At 43.1% G+C, this 21,196-nt stretch overlaps 1 protein-coding gene across 4 annotated transcripts in view; it reads left to right on the top strand.

The window, feature by feature from the left end:
- The first annotated feature begins 6,425 nt into the window (after positions 1-6,425).
- Positions 6,426-21,196, top strand: part of hycc2 (hyccin PI4KA lipid kinase complex subunit 2) — a 57,834-nt gene continuing 43,063 nt past the window's right edge. The window contains exons 1-2 of one of the 4 annotated variants that reach the window (XM_087988808.1): positions 6,426-6,608; positions 15,901-16,007. The gene's annotated coding sequence lies outside the window, so the exon portion shown is untranslated. The remainder of the gene's footprint in view (positions 6,609-15,900; positions 16,008-21,196) is intronic. The other 3 variants (XM_087988807.1, XM_087988810.1, XM_087988809.1) reach the window with 3 other exon arrangements.

Below are 21,196 nucleotides of genomic sequence, written 5' to 3'. Positions count from 1 at the left end.
ATCCTGCCAGACCTGCTGAGTTCTTCCAGCAATTTTCCACCAGTAGAAATCTGACTGAGGGGAGACGACACAATTCCCAATAACATAGGCTCCCTGCCTGACGATGTTCTTCATATTATGTCTCACTCAACCCCTGGTCTAACCCCCTACTCCTCTGACCCTTAGGTTTTTATTTTGTTCTATCTCTCTCTTCTCATATTAAATACTGCTTCTCAATCATCCTCCCTAGTTCTATACCGATGTTTCAACTGCTTTCCTTCCTCAACCTTTGCTCCAGACAGCTTCTCATCCTCAGTGATTTTAATCTCCATCTCAATTCAACACTTTCTCTCTAATGAGTTCACTGCCCTTTTACCCTTCATTAATTGTATCTTCTGCATTATGCCCTCCAACACAATATTTATTATTTGTTTCTTCCAACACTATACCTATAATGTAAATCACAAGTACAGATATCATTGATAAACTTTTTGTATCACTTAATACCCATATTCTGCCTCACCATCCCAACTCTACTTCCTTCTATATCCATTCCTGGTCCAATCAATCTCCCAATTTTACTTTGAGCTGTACTCTCAAATTCCCAACTTTCTATCCTTTGACCCTCCATTGATCAGATTTCTGTAGCAATTGATTTGCTCAACTATGCTCTCTCTTCCACACGTGGTGTCCTAGTTACCCCAAAAAATTCATAACATACTGGCTGTTTGCTGCTTTCTCAGTATGGCCCTCACCTCCACTCCCTTAAGTCAAAGGACCACATACTTAATAGGATATGGTGGACATCTGGGACAGCCATTTGTTGCCTGATCTGACTAGATCACTTAAAGCTCCATCATATTCTGCTTTTGTCAAATACAACTACAGTATCCATTTTTTCAGGATATCCTTGAATGCAAACACAACTCCTGTCTTTTATTTTACTGCAAACCATCTTCTTAAAACTCCGTTCCCATTCATTCTACTCCCACCTCTGTCACTTCCATCCTTTCCCCAGCCCTTCAAGATACATTTCTAGCAAGGACTCCCATATCTTAAGCCAAAACTTGATTCCTTCTTGAATTTTTCTACTGTCTCTCCTCAAACCCATGCCCCATTCCTTCGATCATGTTCTCTCTAGGCTGTTGAGCATTCAACTTACACTCCTAACCTGCATATTAGTTAATACTGTTAACAGTTATCTCTTTTTACATGTTGTACCTCTCTCCTTTAAATTTGCCTTCTCCTCAAAAAAGCTAAGTGTAGCCACACTATCATCAGCAGTGGTTTCTCTTCCTGCTCCTGCATCATTCTCTGAGGTGACCGCCTAGAATCGGTTCTTGGTTTCCTTCATTTACATGCTGCCCTTGACAATTTTGTCCAAAAATACTTCATCAAATTCCCCATACAAGGTAATGATAACCAGCACTACCTCAGCAACCATGTCTTTGGATTCCTCCATTGTGTCTATTTTACCAGACTGCCTGTCCAGTATCCAGTACTGGATGAAATTCTGTCTAGTTCAATATTATAATTACCAAATCTAACATCATTAGTCCTCGGCACTCTTCTACTGTTTTAAAAAATTCTCAAGGTCAGGTTCGTAGGAGAGTAGTCTGACACAGAACAAACGACCAAGAGGCGAGTCTGCTAGAATATGGGCATTTTATTCCCCGCAGCGTCGCCACAACCAACGGGTCTGGCTTATACTCACTCTACATGTTACCGGAACTGGGAGCCGTCAGTTCTCGTAGAGCGGTTGCCAACAACCCACGCTCGGCGGTTAAACGTAACCCCGGAGCAGACTCACCGAACTGGAGACTTTTCCAGCTGACATACTCTTTTCCAGATATAAACATTCATGTGAACAGCAGAGCAAGGCTAAAAAACACATTCCATTCTGGTTACATACAGATAAGAAGATTCACACGGGGAGGTGTGTAATAAGATTCACACGGGACTAAGCAACACCTCCATTCCGGTTAGATTCACACATGTATTGGGACATAATTTTTAACCGTTTCACCACATTCCACTGCTTGGCCCAATACATGTGTTACATTATGATTCACACATGTATTGGGACATAATTTTACACCACATTCCACTGCTTGGCCCAATACATGTGTTACATTATGCTTAATTCAGTTCAATTCGTTTCAGTTAATTTCAGTTCAGTCAATTCAGTGTAGTTCAATTCAGCTCAGTTCAGGTCTGTTCAGTTCAATTCAATTGTGTTCAATTTAGTTCCGTCCATTTCAATTCAATTTAGCTCAGTTCCATTTTGTTCCGTTCAATTTGATTCACTTCAGTTCCACTCAGTTCAGTTCAGTTCAATCCCATTCAATTCTGTTAACTCCGCTTCAGCTTTTTGGACATGCCCACATCCTCCGCTGTACCCCAGGCAAGGGGTTCTTCGGCAGGACTGGGATCCTCTCTCAAACAAACTGCCACGTACATGCCCACATCCATGCCATCCCGGGACGGTCGGGACCTCCACAGTTTGTTCTTCTGGTTTCTTAGTCTTTTTCCAAAACATTGTTCTGTATCAAAATCTCTCCTCAATTGCGATTGACCCTGCTCGACTACGCCAAATGTTTTAAAAAATTCTCAAGGTCAGGTTCGTAGGAGAGTAGTCTGACACAGAACAAACGACCAAGAGGCGAGTCTGCTAGAATATGGGCATTTTATTCCCCGCAGCGTCGCCACAACCAACGGGTCTGGTTTATACTCACTCTACGTGTTACCGGAACTGGGAGCCGTCAGTTCTCGTAGAGCGGTTGCCAACAACCCACGCTCGGCGGTTAAACGTAACCCCGGAGCAGACTCACCGAACTGGAGACTTTTCCAGCTGATATACTCTTTTCCAGATATAAACATTCATGTGAACAGCAGAGCAAGGCTAAAAAACACATTCCATTCTGGTTACATACAGATAAGAAGATTCACACGGGGAGGTGTGTAATAAGATTCACACGGGACTAAGCAACACCTCCATTCCGGTTAGATTCACACATGTATTGGGACATAATTTTTAACCGTTTCACCACATTCCACTGCTTGGCCCAATACATGTGTTACATTATGATTCACACATGTATTGGGACATAATTTTACACCACATCTACCTCACCTCTGATTTAACTCCACTCCTGAGGCTGAAACAAACAGTTTGGTCCCAAGATGAACTTTTAATTACATTTTCATTGCATTACCAAGACCACCATTTTTCTCACTTGCATAACCCTGCCAATCTTTGTCTCTCCCTCATATCAACTGTTACTGAAAGCCTAACCATGCTTTCGTTAACTTCAGATTTGACTATTTCTGACTGGTCCCCACCATCTACCCTCTATAAACTTCAGGCCATCTGTAAAGTTCAACCTATATCTTACTGACATCAAGTCCCTTTCCCCTTTAATCCCTGAACATGCTATCGACAGTGTCACCCAGTTAAACATCTTCCTGTTAAAATCTGGATTTCAATTCCCCCCACAGACTCATCCAACCCTATGTCTGTAATCTCTTCTATCTTTAAAACCCACAGAGAGCTCTGCAGTCCTCTAATTCTGGCCTGTTGAGCATTCACAATATAATCACTGTATCATTGATCACTCTGCTTTCAGTTGCCTGGGTTCTAAGCCTTTCCATCTCACTTTTGATCTTTGTGACATTCTTTAAAAAAACAATTCCTTGAACAAAGCAGCAGTCATTTGATCTAATGTCATCTTGTAGGATGTCATAATATGTTTTATAATACCCCTATGAAGCACCATGGGATATTTTATTATATAAATATTGCTATATAAATACGAGTTGTTGATCTCCTTAGTACAAGCTCCCACAGAGTTTGAAACAGTACTAAGGTGTCATTCTGATGTTGTCATTTTCTACAGTCCCCTATCTTGTGCAGTATACCCTGACTTTTCTTTCTGTACTGATGCATAGACTTTCAGCATCCTCTCCAGTGCTGTGAAGTGCAAAAATGTTTTTATTACCAAGTCACTTTTTTTAGAGCTATAATATGAATTATCCACATCTCTGTCAAGTTTTATGAGTGATTTTGTCATTTTGTACAACTTAGTGTAAACATGGCTTGGGCAGTAACCTCCTCAGCTCTGAGTCAGAGGTAATAAGTTCAAGATTTTCTGCAGTTTGAGTGCATATTTCAGAGTACCACTCCCAGTGCATTACTGATGGAGGGCTGGACTGTCAAAGGTGAGAATGAGACATGTAACTGAGGCCCTATCTTCTCCTTGTGGAAGATGCAAATGATTAAAAACTTTCATTTGAGTAGTGCCTTTCAAAACTTTGGGATGTCACAAAGTACTTTACAACCAGTAGTTGTTTTGAAGAGTACTTCTTGCTGTAATGTAGGAAACAAGGCAACCTCTTTGTGCATAGCAAATTCCCACAAACCAAATGTGAGAATAAGGAAATAGTCTTTTTTTGAGAAGTTGATTGAGGATAAATATTGGCCAGGACATCAAGCATTCCCCTGATTTTCTTTTAAAATGTTATCTTTCACATTCACCCAAGAGTCAGAAAGGGACTTAATTTGACATCTCATTCCATTGTATTATTCAAGGGAGTGCTGCCCAGTATTCAGTCTAATATTTGTGCTGTTGACATCATTAAATAAAGCAGATTATCTGATCCTTATCATACTGCTGTTTGTGGGATCTTGCAGCACTTCAGAAATGTGTCATGGGCTAAAACATGCTTTGCAGTTTCAGTTATGAAGATTGATTTGAGAAGTCAGGATTGTTTTTCAGAAGTAAAGGCTGAGAGCAAATTTGATAGAGATATCAAAATCATGAGGGATCTGGATAGAGTAGACAGGGAAAAATATTTCCCATCCATGAAAGCGTCATAAAAGAGAAGACATGGATTTAAAGTTTTAAAAAATGCGGATTTTGGAAAATTGAAACAAAATCAGAAATTGCTGGAGATACTCAGCAGGTCTGGCAGCATCTGCAGACAGAGAAAGCAGAATTAACATTTCGGGTCCAGTCTCAAGAAGGGCCAAGGAATTGGAAACATTAACCCTGCCTTCTCTCTCCACAGATACTGCCAGACCTGCTGAGTTTCTCCATGGGTTTAAAATTGAGATTGTGGTGATGGAAAAGCAAACAGCTCAGGAAGCATCCGAGGAGCAGGAGAATCAACATTTCGGGCATAAGTCCTTCATCAGAAACCATGCCTGAAATGTCGATTCCCCTGCTCCTTGGATGCTGCCTGACCTGCTGTGCTTTTCCAACACCACACTCTCGATCCTGTATTCCAGCATCTGCAGTCCTCACTTTCTATATGGATTTAAAATGTTTGGCAAAAACAATATGAGGCAATGTCCTTTCACATATTGAGTGGTTAAGATCTGACAGTGTGATGGGGGCAAGTTCAATCAAAGCATTTAAGAGGGATTTGGACTGTTGTCTGAAAAAGAAAGAATGTGCAAAGCTACTAAAAGAATTGCTTCTTCTGAGAGCATTACAGACAGACGGGCCAAATGGGGTCCTTTTGTGCAATAATCAATCTGTCGTACATCCTCAGGTCACAGAGGGTGCATGTCCTTCTCTAGTGATACCTGTTAATATTAGATTAGATTACCTACAGTGTGGAAACGGGCCCTTCGGCCCAACGAGTCCACACCAACCTGCCGAAGCGCAACCCACCCAAACCCATTCCCCTCCATTTTTACACTTTCACCTAACACTACGGGCAATTTAGCATGGCCAATCCACCTAACCTGCACATTTTTGGACTGTGGGAGGAAACCGGAGCACCCGGAGGAAACCCACGTAGACACGGGGAGAATGTGCAAACTCCACACAGTCAGTCGCCTGAGGTGGGAATTGAACCCGGGTCTCTGGCGCCGTGAGGCAACAGTGCTAACCACTGTGCCACCTTTTGAAAAGTCTGCAAATGATGGAGACATGGCAGTGCAGAAGTGGGAATTACACGACAGTGTGTATTTCTCCTGTTTTTTTCCAGCTGTCATGTATCCATTTGCGCCAGCTGCCAATGATGGCAATCCTGAGGTCCCAGCATGCAGAGCGCTGGTGAAACTCCCCTGTTGACACAATAGGAACCTGGGCTTCAATGGCGAGGGTCCGCAGCCGCGGTGGATAATGGGATAACTCCCCCTCCATTACAACCACCGTTTCAAACTGGAAATACAGTAGAGAAATGGCAAAGACATGCCTAGCGTAGTGGGGGGATCCGGAGACATCAGAAAAGGTCTTTGTATCGGTTGTGGAGCTCGATACAGCCAGCGGACGCCGAGAAACCTGCAGACCCGGAGGGTTTAGCGTGTGACACCGAGCCGGCTGGTAGCCGGTGGGTATAGAATGTGACACCCGCGCCCCTGACCAATGGGCGGCGCGGATGGTGGCGGGTGGAGGGCCAATGGGAGAGGCGGATGGAGTAGAGGAAGGGGCCGGCTCCTGGATGTTATTGAAGGAGGGGAATGAAGCCAGGAGCCCGGAGCCGGGCCTGAGGAGTCAGGGTGTAACCCCGCGCAACGGAGGACACACGCTGCCGGCAGTACAGGTAGATTCCGGGGGACGGGCCGAGGGAAGGCGTGGGCTAAGAGACTTCGGAAAGAAGGTTCGGGCCTAGAGCTGGAGGTGAGTGGGACAAGGACGGCGAGGGAAAGGATTCCCCTGTGTGGGACTGTCTGTAACTCTGTGTATACACTAAGCGTGTCTGTTTGCAGGGGTCTGTAATCCCATGCTTCTATATGGTGTGTCTCTGGCTTCAGATCCTGGTCTTCAAATACTCTTTCTCAAGTCAGTCAAAGGCTGAGATGGCACATAGGAGGTGATGACTGACTTGGTCGTCCATGCCTCTATCATGGAGAGAAGGCTCCAGACATAAGGAAAATGACATTTTCCAATCTGTCGCAGTTGGCCTTAACCAAATGTGGGTGTTCTTATGCTTTTTGGAGCTGTTTGGAAGTGGGGTTTTAGTTTTATGGATGTTCAGTGAAAGACCCATTTTCTTGTGTGCTTCAGAGATGGAGTCCCCAATGACCTGGAGCTCAGGCTCTGAGTGGGTGCACAGACGGGTGTCTTTTGCACATTGGAGCTCAATGATGTTGGCGTGGCCTTGCTTTAAATGTGGTATTCATTAACCAGTTTGCCATCTGTTCTGTGAATCATCTAGGAATTTGCTGGAGATGAGGTGTTGGTGTGAAGTCCAGTATATATGTGTGACCTTGGGTCTGTAATCATATTTATGGGTGTGTGTGTGTTTCTTTTGTAATCTGGAAGTGTGTAGCTCTAATCCAGTCATGCACATGTGCTGAACTGTAATATAGTGTGCATGTCTGTATTCACTCTGTGCACCTCATGCTTCTAAATCCTGTGTCTGTGTGTTGGTCTGGACTTCTTAGTGCATTTGTGTGTGCATTGAGTCATCCAGTATGGAAACAAGATCCTCTGTCCAACTAGTCCAAACTGACCCTTCTCAAATTAAACTAGTCTCACTTACCTGCGTTTGGCCCATATCTCTCCAAACCTTTCCTATTCATGTACTTTTCCAGATGTCTTTTAAATGTTGTAACTGTACCTATATCCACGACTTCCTCTGGCAATTCATTCCACACACAAACCACAATGTGGGGAAAATAGTTGCCCCCCCCTTGTCCATTTTAAAACTTGCCCTGTCATCTTAAAAATATGGCCCCTAGTTTTGAACTCCCCCCAACCTAGAGAAAAGACCCCCTCATGATTTTATAAGCTTCTATAAGATCACCCCTCAGCCTCCTCCCTCCAGTGGAAAAAATCCCAGCCTATCCTTATAACTCATGCTCCATTCCTGGCAACATTCTGATAAATGTCTACTGAACTCTCTCCAATTTAGTAATATCCTTTTTATATCAGGGCAACCAGACTGTACACAGTACTCCAAAAGTGGCCATACCAATTTCCTGTACAACCTCAACATGACTCCATATACTCCTATACTCAAAAGTCTGAGCAGCGAAGGCAAGTGTGCTAATGCTTTCTTAAAAACCCTGTCTACTATAATGCAAACTTCAAAGAGTTATGTACCTGAGACCCTTGGTCTCTCTGTTTTACAGCACTACCCGGGGTCCTGCCATTAATTGTATAAGTCTTGCTCTTGTTTGTTTTACCAAAATGCAATATCAAACTCCATCTGTCGCTCCTCAGCCTATTGACCAAATTGATCAAGATCTCTTTGTAATATTAGATAATCTTCTTCACTGTCCACTACACCACCAATTTTGGTGTCATCCGTAAACTTACTAACCTTGACTCCTATATTCCCATTGAAATCATTTATATAAATGACAAACAAAAGTGGACGGGGTACTGATTCTTTGGAACACCGCTGGTCACATGCCTTCAGTCCAAAAAACAATCCTCCACCACCACACTCTGTTTCCTACCATCAAGTCAATTTTGTATCCAATTGGCAGGCTCACCCTGAATCCCATGTGCTTTAACTTGGCTAATTAGTCTACTATGTGGAACCTTGTCAACTTTGCGGTCTGAAGTCATTTGTATGTATTGTCTGCAGCGTGTGTGCAGTAGTGCATGTGTGTGTGTGTGAGAGAGAGAGAGCATCTGTCTGTAATCCTGTGTACGAGACTTTCTGTGGACCTGTAATTGTGTGTGTCTGAGTACAGCTCTGTAATCTTGCGAGTACAGGTCTATAGTCCTGTATGTGTAGGTATGTACTTACACATATCTGGGCTCGATTTTGAATCTTCTAAATTGTTTAAAGACATATGTCCAACTTTTTCCTGTTTACTGTGCACATTCAATGCCCTTCTGTGGTGACTGTGTGCTGCTGAGTTTATAATTTATATTTTAACTCTGTCACACTCTGTATTCTCATTTGCAATCTGCACATTGAAAGTGATTTATTGATTCCCATTCGGGACTCTGAGTGGTGAGGCAGCAACAGAGGTCACTTCCACAGCTATGATGTGGAGGACTATCGTGCAGGCAGCTTGTAACATGATGTTATCGACATATTCCTGTCATCTGTTTCCATGATCCAGACCTCATTGTGTTGACCTCTCATTTGCATGGGTTTGTTCTTGTAATGAGGGAGCTAGCTGTGCTTTGGAAATTATATAGGCATCTTGAGAATTGCTAGTAATTTGCCTCCGGTTTCCTCTCCTTTTCCCCCTCTTGTCAACTCTCAGTCCTGGTCTAAATGCAGACCCTTGGAATTTACTTATCCCTTTACAACATTGGGCATCAAACATCTTGTAACAATCGGCCTGCTTTTCCAATTTCTGTGAGGGTTCAGAGTGATAGAATAGAATCATAGAGTAATAACCGCATAAAAACAGGCCTTTTGGCCAACCGAGATTTCTAATGTCGGAAGTTAATTCTAAATGGTGAAGCTGAGGTGGCAGTTTTCTGATGGGATGAAATGAACTCTCTTCCTGCTAATCCATAAGCAGTGGGGAGAGAGCTGTGCTTGCTACCAACTTGCCAGTTATTTACCCTTGTGCTACATGCGGCACGTTGTTCATTTTCCCAGTGTGTCAAACCTGGGTTTGGATGTCATGCTGCCCTCTCTATAACACCAGCCTCATTCAGTGGCTGAGGTTTTTGATTCTTCTGCAAAACTTAGGCACTAGTTCAGGATATTGACTGGCAGATTAGCAGCTGCAGGTGTCACTCAGAGCTAAATCCCCAGTGTCTTGATACAGAATCAGAGAATGGTTATAGCACATAAGGAGGCTATTCGACCCCACCATTTCTATGCTGATTCTCTAAAAGAGCAGTTCACCTTGTGCCATGTCCCCTGCCTTCTCCCCATAACCCTGCACATTCTTTCTCTTCAGATGATAGTTCACTTCCCTTTTTAATGCCTTGACTGAATTTGCCTTCATGCATACTTGGGCAGTACATTTCAGATCCTAACCACCAACCGTGTGGAAAAAGATTTTTCCCATGTTGCTATTGCTTCTTTTGCCAAACACCATAAGTTGTTGAATTCTCTGGTTCTTGATCCTTCCACTAATGGGAACAGCTTCTCCTTATCTGCTCTGTCAGACTTTAAATCCCTCCATCCTCAATCTCTTGTCTCTCTGTAGAAAACGGTTCCTATTTCTCTGATCTGTCAACATAACTGAAGGTCCTCATTCTAATGAATCCTTTCTGAAACCTCTTCATTGCTTCACATTCTTCCTAAATTACAGGATCTAGATTTAGAGAAAATCCTCCAGTTAAGTCTCACCAAAATTCTATACAAGTTTAACATAACCTTATTGCTTTTGTACTCTTTGCCCTTAATGATAACTCTCAAGATCCAATATGTTTTATTAATAATGCTCTTAACCTGTCCTGCTAACTTCAATGATTTATACACATACGTTGTGTTGAAATGTTCAGTGGTACCCTGCAATGCAGGGTGAATCAGAAGTTGAACTGTGTGTGAATTGAATCCTATGTCACATGTCACTGTATGATCATTTGTGTAATATTTAATCTGTATGGAGGGTGGCATTTTTTTCTGGGGAGGCTAGGGTCCATCATCACTGCGGTAATGACATTTTGATAAGATTTTAATATTAGTTTCTGTAGACAACTTTGTTGCAGTGCCTCACCATGGGCTGTCTGACCTGTTTAATGTTTATTTAAAAGAGAAGAGGTTGGATACAACAGAATTTCCAGACTGGGTGTTCGATTTAATAATTGTTTTTTGGAAACACTGTCACACCTGTAACAACTGTGGCAGGAGGAGTGCAGTGGAAATTAAACCTTCTTGTTTTATTGGACAATATTGCAATTTGAGGAGTTGTTTTTTAACTCCATTTGTAGGATGTGTACGTTGCTGACCAGAGCAGTATTTATTGCTCATCCCTCATTGCATTTGATCATGAGCTATTTTCTTGAACAGCTGCAGTCTGTGAGGTGTAGATGCATTCACATTGCTTTCTTTATACTAGTTTGGTACAACTGAGTGGCTTGCTATGCCATTTCAAAAGGCGACTGCAAGTAAAGAGCCAGCCACAATTGCTGTGGTTCCGGGGTCACATGCGCACGAATAGATAAAGGTAGCAGACTTCCTTCCCTCTCTGAAGGAAATTAGTGAGCCAACTGGTTTTAAATGACAGTTTGATAGCTTTGTGATTCTTATGAGGCTAGAATTTAATTCCAGGTATCTTAGTTAATTGAGCTTGAATTCACCCAGCTGCCATGGTGGGATTTGAACTTAAAATGAGGCATTCAGGAAGGAATTTGATTATTATCTAAAAAAGCGATTTATGAAAAGTTATGGGAAGAAAGTGGGAGAGTAGCACTAGGTGAATTCCTCCTTTTGACGTGATGGATCGAATGGTCTCCTTTTAGTCATTTGGTGATGCTATGCTTTCTGAGCTTGAGCCCGGCTGTCTACTCTTTTCTGAAAATAACTTCAGTGGATTAAGCAGCCCAAGCCAAGGTTTCCGATTGCATGTCCGGTAACATTAGCACCTGTCTGCCATTCCTGTAAGGTCCTGTGATTCTCATCACTGCCAGGGTTTTGCCTTTGTTTTCTGGCTTGGTTACAGTGTCTCCCTTCAGCATTGCATGACTGACCCTAGCAGCTGTTAAACCGGTTGGTGTTTGTGGATGTGTGATTGTGCATCTTAAAGTCACGAAGCTGCCCAGTTGTCTATGGATAGCAGCATGTTTGTAACTCATGCTGGAGGGCATGTTCATTTGGATCATCTGCTTCAGTCACGCTTCTGTGATCGTCAGCAGTAATAGCTCTTCAGACTGTTTTCAAACCTAGTACTGATGGAAAATACACCCCAGCTCACTCAAGCAGTGCATTGTGTGTCATGAGGATCAGGGACCATGATTAACTGCTCTATCAATCTTGCAAACTACCTTGTCTCGAGCTTTCTGAGTCACTGCTTTCTGTCAGATTGTGTACCGTAATAAATTGAGAGTATGTATATCCTGACACAATGCACTTCTGAAATACAGCTTCTTAAACATAATTATCTGCCCCAGTGCCATGGCATATGAAATAACTGAACTGAGGTGGACTGAATGTAATTTTTACAAAGTGTAATGGACTTGGTACTTGGGACTGAAACTGCTCAATTGAAAAACCAGTATACAGGTTTAGTCTGGTCACAGTCCAAAGATCACACTTTTTCTTCTTTGTGATAAGTGACTTGTAAATGTAGTGCAGAACATTTATGACCTGAAATTATTTGAATTCCAATAAGGTGTACATGGGATTCTATAAGTTTACAGACTGTCAGGATATCAGGACAGAAAGGCTTTAGATAGTAGTTTTCCTCACTGTGCCTTTGTGATGGCTGTCCCAAGTTTTTAATGTGTCCTTCAGCATGGAATGTGCCAGTCTCCAACACTCATTTGAGTCAACTGTTTGCACCGGCAGATCAATCCGTTTCGAGCAGATTGAAGAGTGTCTGTCACTGAGTGGATCATCCTTTCAGCTGCAGTAGATGTTTGTCTTTGTGTACATCCATGGTAACAGCTGGTAGAGTACAGAATTCTGCATTATGCAATCCTGCTCATGGTAAACATTGACAAAAACCACTGCATCTCCAGACCTTCTTTGCAAAAGCACATTCGAGGTGGAGATGTGAGCCGGTCTCTTTACCACAGCAGCAGTCTCTAAAGTGGCAGAAAGAATCCACGTGTGCCTGTATGATCTGATTGATAAGGTCAAGCTATGTCTTGGTTAGAAAGTTCTGGTGATGTGGTATCCTGCCACATAACTTGTGACAGTCTGCTCCTGGAACCATCTGACAGGATTGACCCTCTCGTTTCCCTGCGAGGCCTCAAGGATGTTATGTGTTAACCATTGCCTGATGGACTTGTGGTCAAAGATGGTATTCTGTACAGTCTCTTCCATGAAGCACAGGTGTTATGGTACAGTCCAACTAATACGACTGGATCCACAACCTCGGAAAGGTACAACTTCAGCACCTGGTAACATGATGTTTACGTACCAAGGGTCTATGCACAGCATGATGAAACCGCACGCCAAAGTGGCCATCAGAGGAAGACATTGTTGGGTCCATTCTCTCCATCCCTCACCACCACCACCCCCCCCCCCCCCCCCCCCCAAAGAAAACCCACACAGTCTCTTACTCTCACTGTTGCAAAGGAATCTGTGACAGTGAGAGCCGATCATTGATCTTCAGATTGTAATGTCACCTGCTGTCTGGATCCCTGTCTAGTTAGAGCACAGGTCAATTGTTTTTTAAAAGACATTTGAATTCCCATTAACCAACTCAAAGCCATTGCCAGAAGATTACAAGTTTTAAGACTTTATCGAACAAAATCATCAAGTAAATGTTACTGAGTAGGCAGCTAACAATCTGAATAAGACTGACAACACTATTCTGCATTTTATACATTACAACCTATTCTTTACAGGAATCTCTCCAAAATCACTTTCCATTTCTGATGAGTTTACCTCTTTTCCCCCATTTTGCCATGTAACTTCCTGTTCCCATAGCCTGTGGAACTGATCTCTTGCAGCATGGCTCACTTAATTCCTCTTTGTACACCTGGCTGTTTCACTCAAAGTGCTTAAGTTCCTGCGAGTTCCAGCTCCTTGATGAAAGATTAACTTCCTCAGGTACTGACTCTCAAAGGACGGCAGGTTCCTTGTACTAATTCTCAGTGCACATGGGTTCCTCACATACTGACTGCCACAGGGGGACAGCTTCCTCGTGTACTGACACCATTGGGTTACGCATTCCTCATGTACTGTCTTCCACTGGGATACAAGATTCTGTCCATGTGGGCCCTTGATGAACTATAGGTTCAATGCACACTATCATGCAAAATGTAAATGAGGAGGCTATTCAGGCCTTTGAGTATGTCCTGCTATTCAATAAGGTCCAGTCTGATTGTGACCTCAAGTCTGCATTCCCACCTACCCTGACAGCCTCTCTGTCCTTTGCATCATAAGGATCTACCTACCTCTACATAAAAACTTTCAAGGACTCTGCTTCCACTATCTTTTCAGGAAGAAGGGTCCAAAGATTCATGACCTTGTCTGGGGAAAACATTTAGTTTCACTTCTGTTTTAAATGGGTGATCCTGATTTTTAAACAGTGACCTATAGTTCTAGATTCTTCCATAAGATCCTCTCTGTACCTATTCTGTCAGGACCCCTCAAGTTATTCATTGTTTCAATCAACTGCCTGTTACTCTTCCAAACTCCAACAAATGCAATAGCCTGTCCAATAATTACTCATAAAGCAGTTTCCAGGTATTAGTCTGGTGAACCGTGTCTGAGCAGCTTCCAACATATTTGCATCCTTCTGATCTTAAAAAGGTGACTGAAACTGTGCAAGGTACTTCAGATGTGGTCTCAACCAGTGCCCAATATAACTGAAGCATAATTTTCCTGTTTATGTATTCTGTTCCGTGGGTGGCACGGTGGCACAGTGGTTAGCACTGCTGCCTCACAGTGCCAGAGACCCGGGTTCAATTCCTGCCTCAGGCGACTGACTGTGTGGAGTTTGCACATTCTCCCCGTGTCTGCGTGGGTTTCCTCCGGGTGCTCCGGTTTCCTCCCACAGTCCAAAGATGTGCAGGTCAGGTGAATTGGCCATGCTAAATTGCCCGTAGTGTTAGGTATGGGGTAAATGTAAGGGTATGGGTGGGTTGCGCTTCGGCGGGTCGGTGTGGACTTGTTGGGCCGAAGGGCCTGTTTCCACACTGTAATGTAATGTAATGTTCCCTTCTTGATAAATGATAACATTTTATTAGCTTTCTTAATTACTTGCTATGCCTATATTCAAACCTTTTGTGTTTCATGCACTAGGATTTTAATTCCTCTGTACCTCAAGGCTCTGCAATTTCTCATCATTTACAGTACACTTTTTATTCGTGTCACCAAATGAACTGTTTCACATTTTTCCTCCATAATACTCCATTTGACATCATCTTGTGCCCTCTGCGTCATCTTCACCATTTACTCTCCCACCTGTCTTTGCATTATTGGCAAATTTGGCCGTGTACCTTTTAACACTTCATCCAAATTATTATATAAATCGTAAACGATCCAAGCACCAATTGCTGTGGCACACCACTTGTTACATGGTGCCAACCTGAAAAAGGCTCATTAGACTTATTCTCTGCTTCCTCACGTCTAGCCAATCTTCTATCCATGCCAACACGTTACCCTCTACACATGAGTTTTAATTTTCCTCAATATTCTTTTAATGTGTGACTCTGTTAAATGCCTTCTGAAAATTGAAGTCCAGTCTATTTATCAGTTCCTTTTTATCCATGGTTACCTCCTCAACAAATTCCAATCGATTGGTTCAAACTGATTTCCCTTTTGCAAAACCACATCGACTCTGCCTGATTACCTTGAACTTATCTAAATCCCCTACAATTTCCTCTGTCTGTCTGATTAAATAACCTGGTTGGTAAGGCGGAAATCCTATGTCTTTCCTGGGTCACTGCTCCCTTGGACTTTGAAAACTGCAATCTAATACTCAATCACAGACATAACTCTGGAATTTTCCCAATAGCTTGCTTCACCACCCCAGATCTTTCTTTCTATTTTTGTTCCTTGACTCCTGTTTAGCTCAGCTGCAGCAAGTGGACCCTGCTTGTGGCATTCCAACCCTCTGTAAAGATCATCTTGTCTTTCTGATTGTTCCACGTGTTTTATTGTGAACTGAAATAGGAAAGGGTCTGGTTTAGAAGCGAAGGATTGTTATCAGATTTCTTTTTTAAAAACAAGTTACACAACAATTATTGTTAACACAGTTGTCGGTTTAAGCAGCAAGGGGATACCTCGTTATAGGTGAGCTGGTCCCCGGCACTGTGTGAATGAAGATTTGGGCAACAACAAGTAGCTGATTGGTTTGTAGTCTAATGTTCAGTTAGCGATAGTAAAGACCTCAGGCCTGCTGACAACTTGGTGTTTGGCTCTCAGGTAGCTGGAGCAGTTGGACCTCTGGAAAGGAAGGAGCTGTGTTTCTGTTGTGCTGTAAAGCAGCTGACACCTGAAGATAGTCAGTTCACTTTTCCCCTTCAATTGTTGTAAGTTGTGACTTTTTAAAAAAATATTTATATTGAGAAATTGTTTTCTTTACAAAGTTATATAATTACAAAAATACAACAATTTAAAATTATAACCATTACAATAAGCTACTACCCTACTGTACAAAAAAAATCATAACTACACTCTCAACAAATCTATACATAAATAAATAACACCACTCAGTGCAACCATACCGAAGCTCCCAACCTTCAGCAGCATTAATTATTACACCCATATTTATTTGGGACTCTTCTTCCCAGGGTACAAGGCTCACTAAACCTAATCATCATGGTTAAACAAAGGCCCTAATTAAAATGGCAGACAAATGTGCTTCAAGATAATTCAAAGAGGGCTGCCATATCTTATTTAAAAAAAAGTTCCGTTTTGTGGTGCCTCATGTTTGTGAGGAAATCCAAAGGGATGTATTCCATAATTAACTTGTGCAACTCCAACAGGCCTGGAGGGTTCTCAGACACCCAGCTCATCAAAATGGTCTTCCTCGCACTGTAAGAGAGAATGTTAAATAGCTTTTTCCCACGTGCGTCTAAGGAAAATAAATTCGGCAGGCCCAAGACCAGAGAAACTGAGTCTACCTTACCTTCAGTCCCCAGGGCCCTCTCTATTACTCCTGCCACAGTGCTCCAGTACCTACAAAGCTTGTGGCATGACTGCAAACAATGAGTGAGGGTACCAATGCCTTTTTTGTACTTGGGGCACATTGGAGATGCTCCCTTTTTGAATTTTGCAAGATGATGTGGGGCCAAATGAACCCAATGAAGAACCTTCAACAGCATGGTGTGTATTCTGTTGCACTTCGAGACCTTTCTTGCATTTTCTCAAATGTCCTCCCATGTCTCTGAGGGAATCTCCACTCCCACTCTTGCTCCCAGACCTCACACAGTCGCTCAATGTTGTTTGTTGGTCAAAAGCGTAGTCGTTTTTTGGATGAAGTTCCCAACCTGAAAGTAATGATAAAGATCTGCGCTGGGCAATCCATAAGTGCGGCTCATTTGGTCAAGGAACATTGTGACATCCCCCCTTAAATAGATCTCCCAAACAGGGCACTCCCCTAGTTGCCCACAGGTTGAATCCAGGGTCCATTATCCCTGGCCAAAATTCTGGCATTAAACTATAGGGGTAAGAAAGGAAGTTTCAGATAAACTGCCCTTGCTCTGTCACATTGCTCTCTCTGCTTTGACCGTATTAATGCTGGTTGGATTCTGACAATATTCCGTAACTGTCCCCATCTTATCCATAAACAACAGCCTAGTAAGGGGACACTTTTCCTGGGAAGCCTCGATATCCAACTATATTGATCTCGGGTCCTCATAAGCCCAGTCGCTCACAAAGGACGAAGGGGACTTAGCTGGTATCTCTTAATATCTGAAAAGTCTACTCCCCACAACCCTTGGGGGTAACTGCAAGTTGGCAAGCTTAATGAAGGGCTGCCTGTGATGCCAAATAAAATAACTAAACCAACCAGTGAGTTCAAAGTTTGTGCGAAGATTTGTAGCTCGGGTGCTCGTTGTTGTGGTTCTGTTCGCCGAGCTGGAAGTTTTTGCTCGGCGAACAGAACCACAACAACGAGCACCCGAGCTACAAATCTTCGCACAAACTTTGAACACTTACGGGCGAGAAACGCTGAGACAAGCCAGGAAATGGGAATCCTGCGCTAACCGACTAAGCGCCACATACGAACAACTCCGGTTCCTACACAAATGCCGAATGCAACAGAAACTTGCAGCTCGGCGAACAGAACCACAACAACCAGTGAGTCTCCACAACCTTTGCCTGGGAAACATCAGAGGCAGCATTCCAATGGGATATAACAGATGAGGAAGGACATGCATTTTGATAAGGGCTATTCGACCTAACCAAGAGATCGGAAAGGCCTCCCATCTTTGAAGGTCTTGTCTAATCTTGTCAAGCAACTGAGCAAAATTAGCCTTAAATAAATGATCAAAGGTGGGAGTAACAAAAATACGTAAGTAAAGAAAACTGCCCTGTGACCATTTAAAGAGGAATCATAATTCGCTTGTATACCCTTGAGTTTAGAAGACTGAGAGGGGATCTGATTGAGACGTATAAGATTATTAAATGATTGGACACTCTGGAGGCAGGAAACATGTTTCCGCTGATGGGTGAGTGCCGAACCAGAGGACACAGCTTAAAAATAAGGGGTAGACCATTTGGGACAGAGATGAGGAGAAATTTCTTCACCCAGAGAGTGGTGGCTGGGTGGAATGCTCTGCCTCAGGAGGCCCAGTCTCCGGATTCATTTAAGAAAGAGTTGGATGGAGCTCTCAAGGATAGTGGAATCAAGGGTTATGGAGATAAGGCAGGAACAGGATACTGATTGAGGATGATCAGCCATGATCATAATGAATGGTGGTGCAGGATCGAAGGGCAGAATGGCCTACTCCTGCACCTATTGTCTATTGCTTTCAATATCAGGTATTCCCCTAAGACCCCCCCACGGCATAACCTCTGCTTTTTCAAAATTGATTTTAAATCCTGAAAAAGAGCCAAATAAATTAATACATTGTATGAAATGGGGCACAGAAACTGCCGGGTTTAATAAGAAGAGGAGAACATCATTTGCATATAACGTAATCTTATATGCCCTTGATCCCACTTCCTGGGCAGTTATATTAGGGTCCTTATGGATATCCTCTGCCAGTGACTCAATCACCAACATAAAGAGTAGTGATGAAAGGGGACAACCCTGCTGACTGCCTCAACCGATACTGAAATTACTGGATCTTACAGCATTGGTGAGAACCTCAGCCAGAGGGTCACTATACAGGACCTCCACCCATCTGACAAACCGTTCCAGAGTATTAAAAAATATGGCCACTCCACCCGATCTAATGCCTACTCTGTGTCTAAAGAGATGACCAAACCCTGAACCAATCGTTGCTGACACACTTGGACTATATTCAGTAATTTTCTAATATTATTGGAGGACCTACGGCCCTTTATAAAACCCATCTTGTCCTCCTTAACAAAATAGGGCAACGCTTTCTCCAATCTCAATGCAAGAGTCTTGGATAAAATTTTAAAGTCCGAAATTAGTGGCGAAATGGGCCTGTATGAAGCACAGTCCTCCAAGGTCTTCCCATTTTTGAGAATCAGAAGTGTTGGCCTCTCTCAGATGGCGGAGTGGCAGTCATGACTGTACGAATAGTTGGACATGTCCAGTATCAGCCCTGACAGGATATTTATAAATTCTTTGTAGAATTCACTCGGGAGACCATTGGGGCTTGGCACCTTCCCCCTTTGGAGCTGTATTACTGCCTCCTGTATCTCTCGCACTGTCAAGGGGGCATTAAGACAAGATGCCTGTTTTGAGGTCAAACCTGGAAGATCCAGGTTCTTAACAAAAGACTGTATCGTAGCCGACCAATCCTTGCAGCAGTCAGACCAATATAGCTCAGAGTAAAAACTCCGAACCGCATTGATCCTTTTAGAGTCACACGTAAGAATCCCCGTGTCTTCTCTAATTGATGTAATGGATTCTTCTGGTCTATTGCCAGGCTCAAACAGCCTTTGTTTCACGAAAGAGAGTTCTCTCTTGGCTGTCTGAGTGAGCATGGAGTTCAAGGCAACCTGGAAAGCTGTGACTTGCTGCAATTTAGTCACTGATGGCTTATCAAAATATACAGGTTTCAGCTGCCTTCAACCATTCCTCGAGCTGACATTGCTCTCCCTTGTGTCTCTTCAGGCTAGCCAAATAAGAGATAGCTATTCCCCCTAGCATCGGCTTTAGCAGTCTCCCAGAGTGTAGGCGGGTTACTAGCTGTACCCAAATTGATAGCCAAGAATGCTTTGAACTCACTCAAGTATTCAACAAAGTTACTGTCCTTGAGTACAAAAGGATCCATCCACCAAAGGCTGGAACCTATTCCGTTGCCCTTAATCTCAACCTTCAAATACAGTGCTGAGTGATCAGGATTTTCCCAATTTTACACGACATCACCGAATCCAGAAAAATCGAAGGTGCTAAAGAAAGGTCAATCCTGGTATGATACTTGTGTGGATTAGAGAGAAAGGTGAAGTCCCTACCAGTCTGAGACATCTCCAAATGTCCACCAGGCCCAATTCCAAGCATAAGGCAACCAATTCATTGGATTGCTTTGAAATATTTGGGGGACCTTGGGCATGCTGTCCACTATGGGGTCCATGAGATGATTAAAATCTCCCCCTATGATATTGTGTCATGTTCCAAGGGCAATCAACTTAGAAAGTGCATCTGTCAGGAATTTGAGGGGTGTGCCAAATTCTAAACATTTAGAATGCCATACTCTTCACCATGTATTTAAGCTTTAAGAATTACAAACCGCTCATATTCTTCTTTAACTTGATCTAATAACTTAAATGGGAGACTCTTCTGGGCAAGTATTGCCACTCCCCTGCTCTTAGTGTTAAAAGATGAAAAAACACCAAATCCAACCCCATCTTGCTGTAACTTTAGGTGCTCCTTACCATTAAGATGGGTTTCTTGCAACAAGGCAATATCAACCCTCCTTCCTGAGACTTGGAAGTACTTTTTTCTCTTGACCAACGAGTGACTCCCCTTAATATTCCAGGTGCGCCATTTGAGGAGACACTTAGTCATATCCCTCTATAACTACTCTTGAATCCCCAAGAGGAAGAACCCAAGGACAGCACGGTGGCTCAGTGGTTAGCACTGCTGCCTCACAGCACCAGGGACCCAGGTTCAATTACAGCCTCAGGTGACTGTGTGGGGTTTGCACGTTCTCCCCGTGTCTGCAGGGGTTTCCTCTGGGTGCTCCGGTTTCCTCCCACAGTCCAAAGATGTGCAGGTCAGGTGAATTGGCCGTGCTAAATTACCTATAGTGTTAGGTGCATTAGTCAGAGGGAAATGGGTCTGGGTTGGTTACTCTTCAGAGGGTCGGTGTGGACTGGTTGGGCCTGTTTCCACGCTGTAGGGAATCTAATCTAATCAAACCCTACTCACAGCATGTTGAATGTAAATAAATGAAGACCCATAGAGTCTAAAAATACACACATTCAAGCTACATTAAGAAAACTAAAAGCTAGCAAACTAAACCGATTACAACATACAAAAAACACTTGATGGGAGACTGTTTTTCCCCCAGCCCACTACCCGCATTCACCTCCATAGCTACTCCTAGCTTGAGCCGTGCCCCAAACTCAGGCGAAG

Source organism: Chiloscyllium plagiosum, unplaced genomic scaffold, assembly GCF_037043375.1.
Source record: "Chiloscyllium plagiosum isolate Xiang-an unplaced genomic scaffold, Cpla_swu_hap1 HiC_scaffold_7, whole genome shotgun sequence".
In the NCBI taxonomy this organism is placed as follows: Eukaryota; Metazoa; Chordata; class Chondrichthyes; order Orectolobiformes; family Hemiscylliidae; genus Chiloscyllium; species Chiloscyllium plagiosum.
Note: the sequence above shows the minus strand (reverse complement) of the source record. Positions and strands in the feature narration are given on the sequence as shown.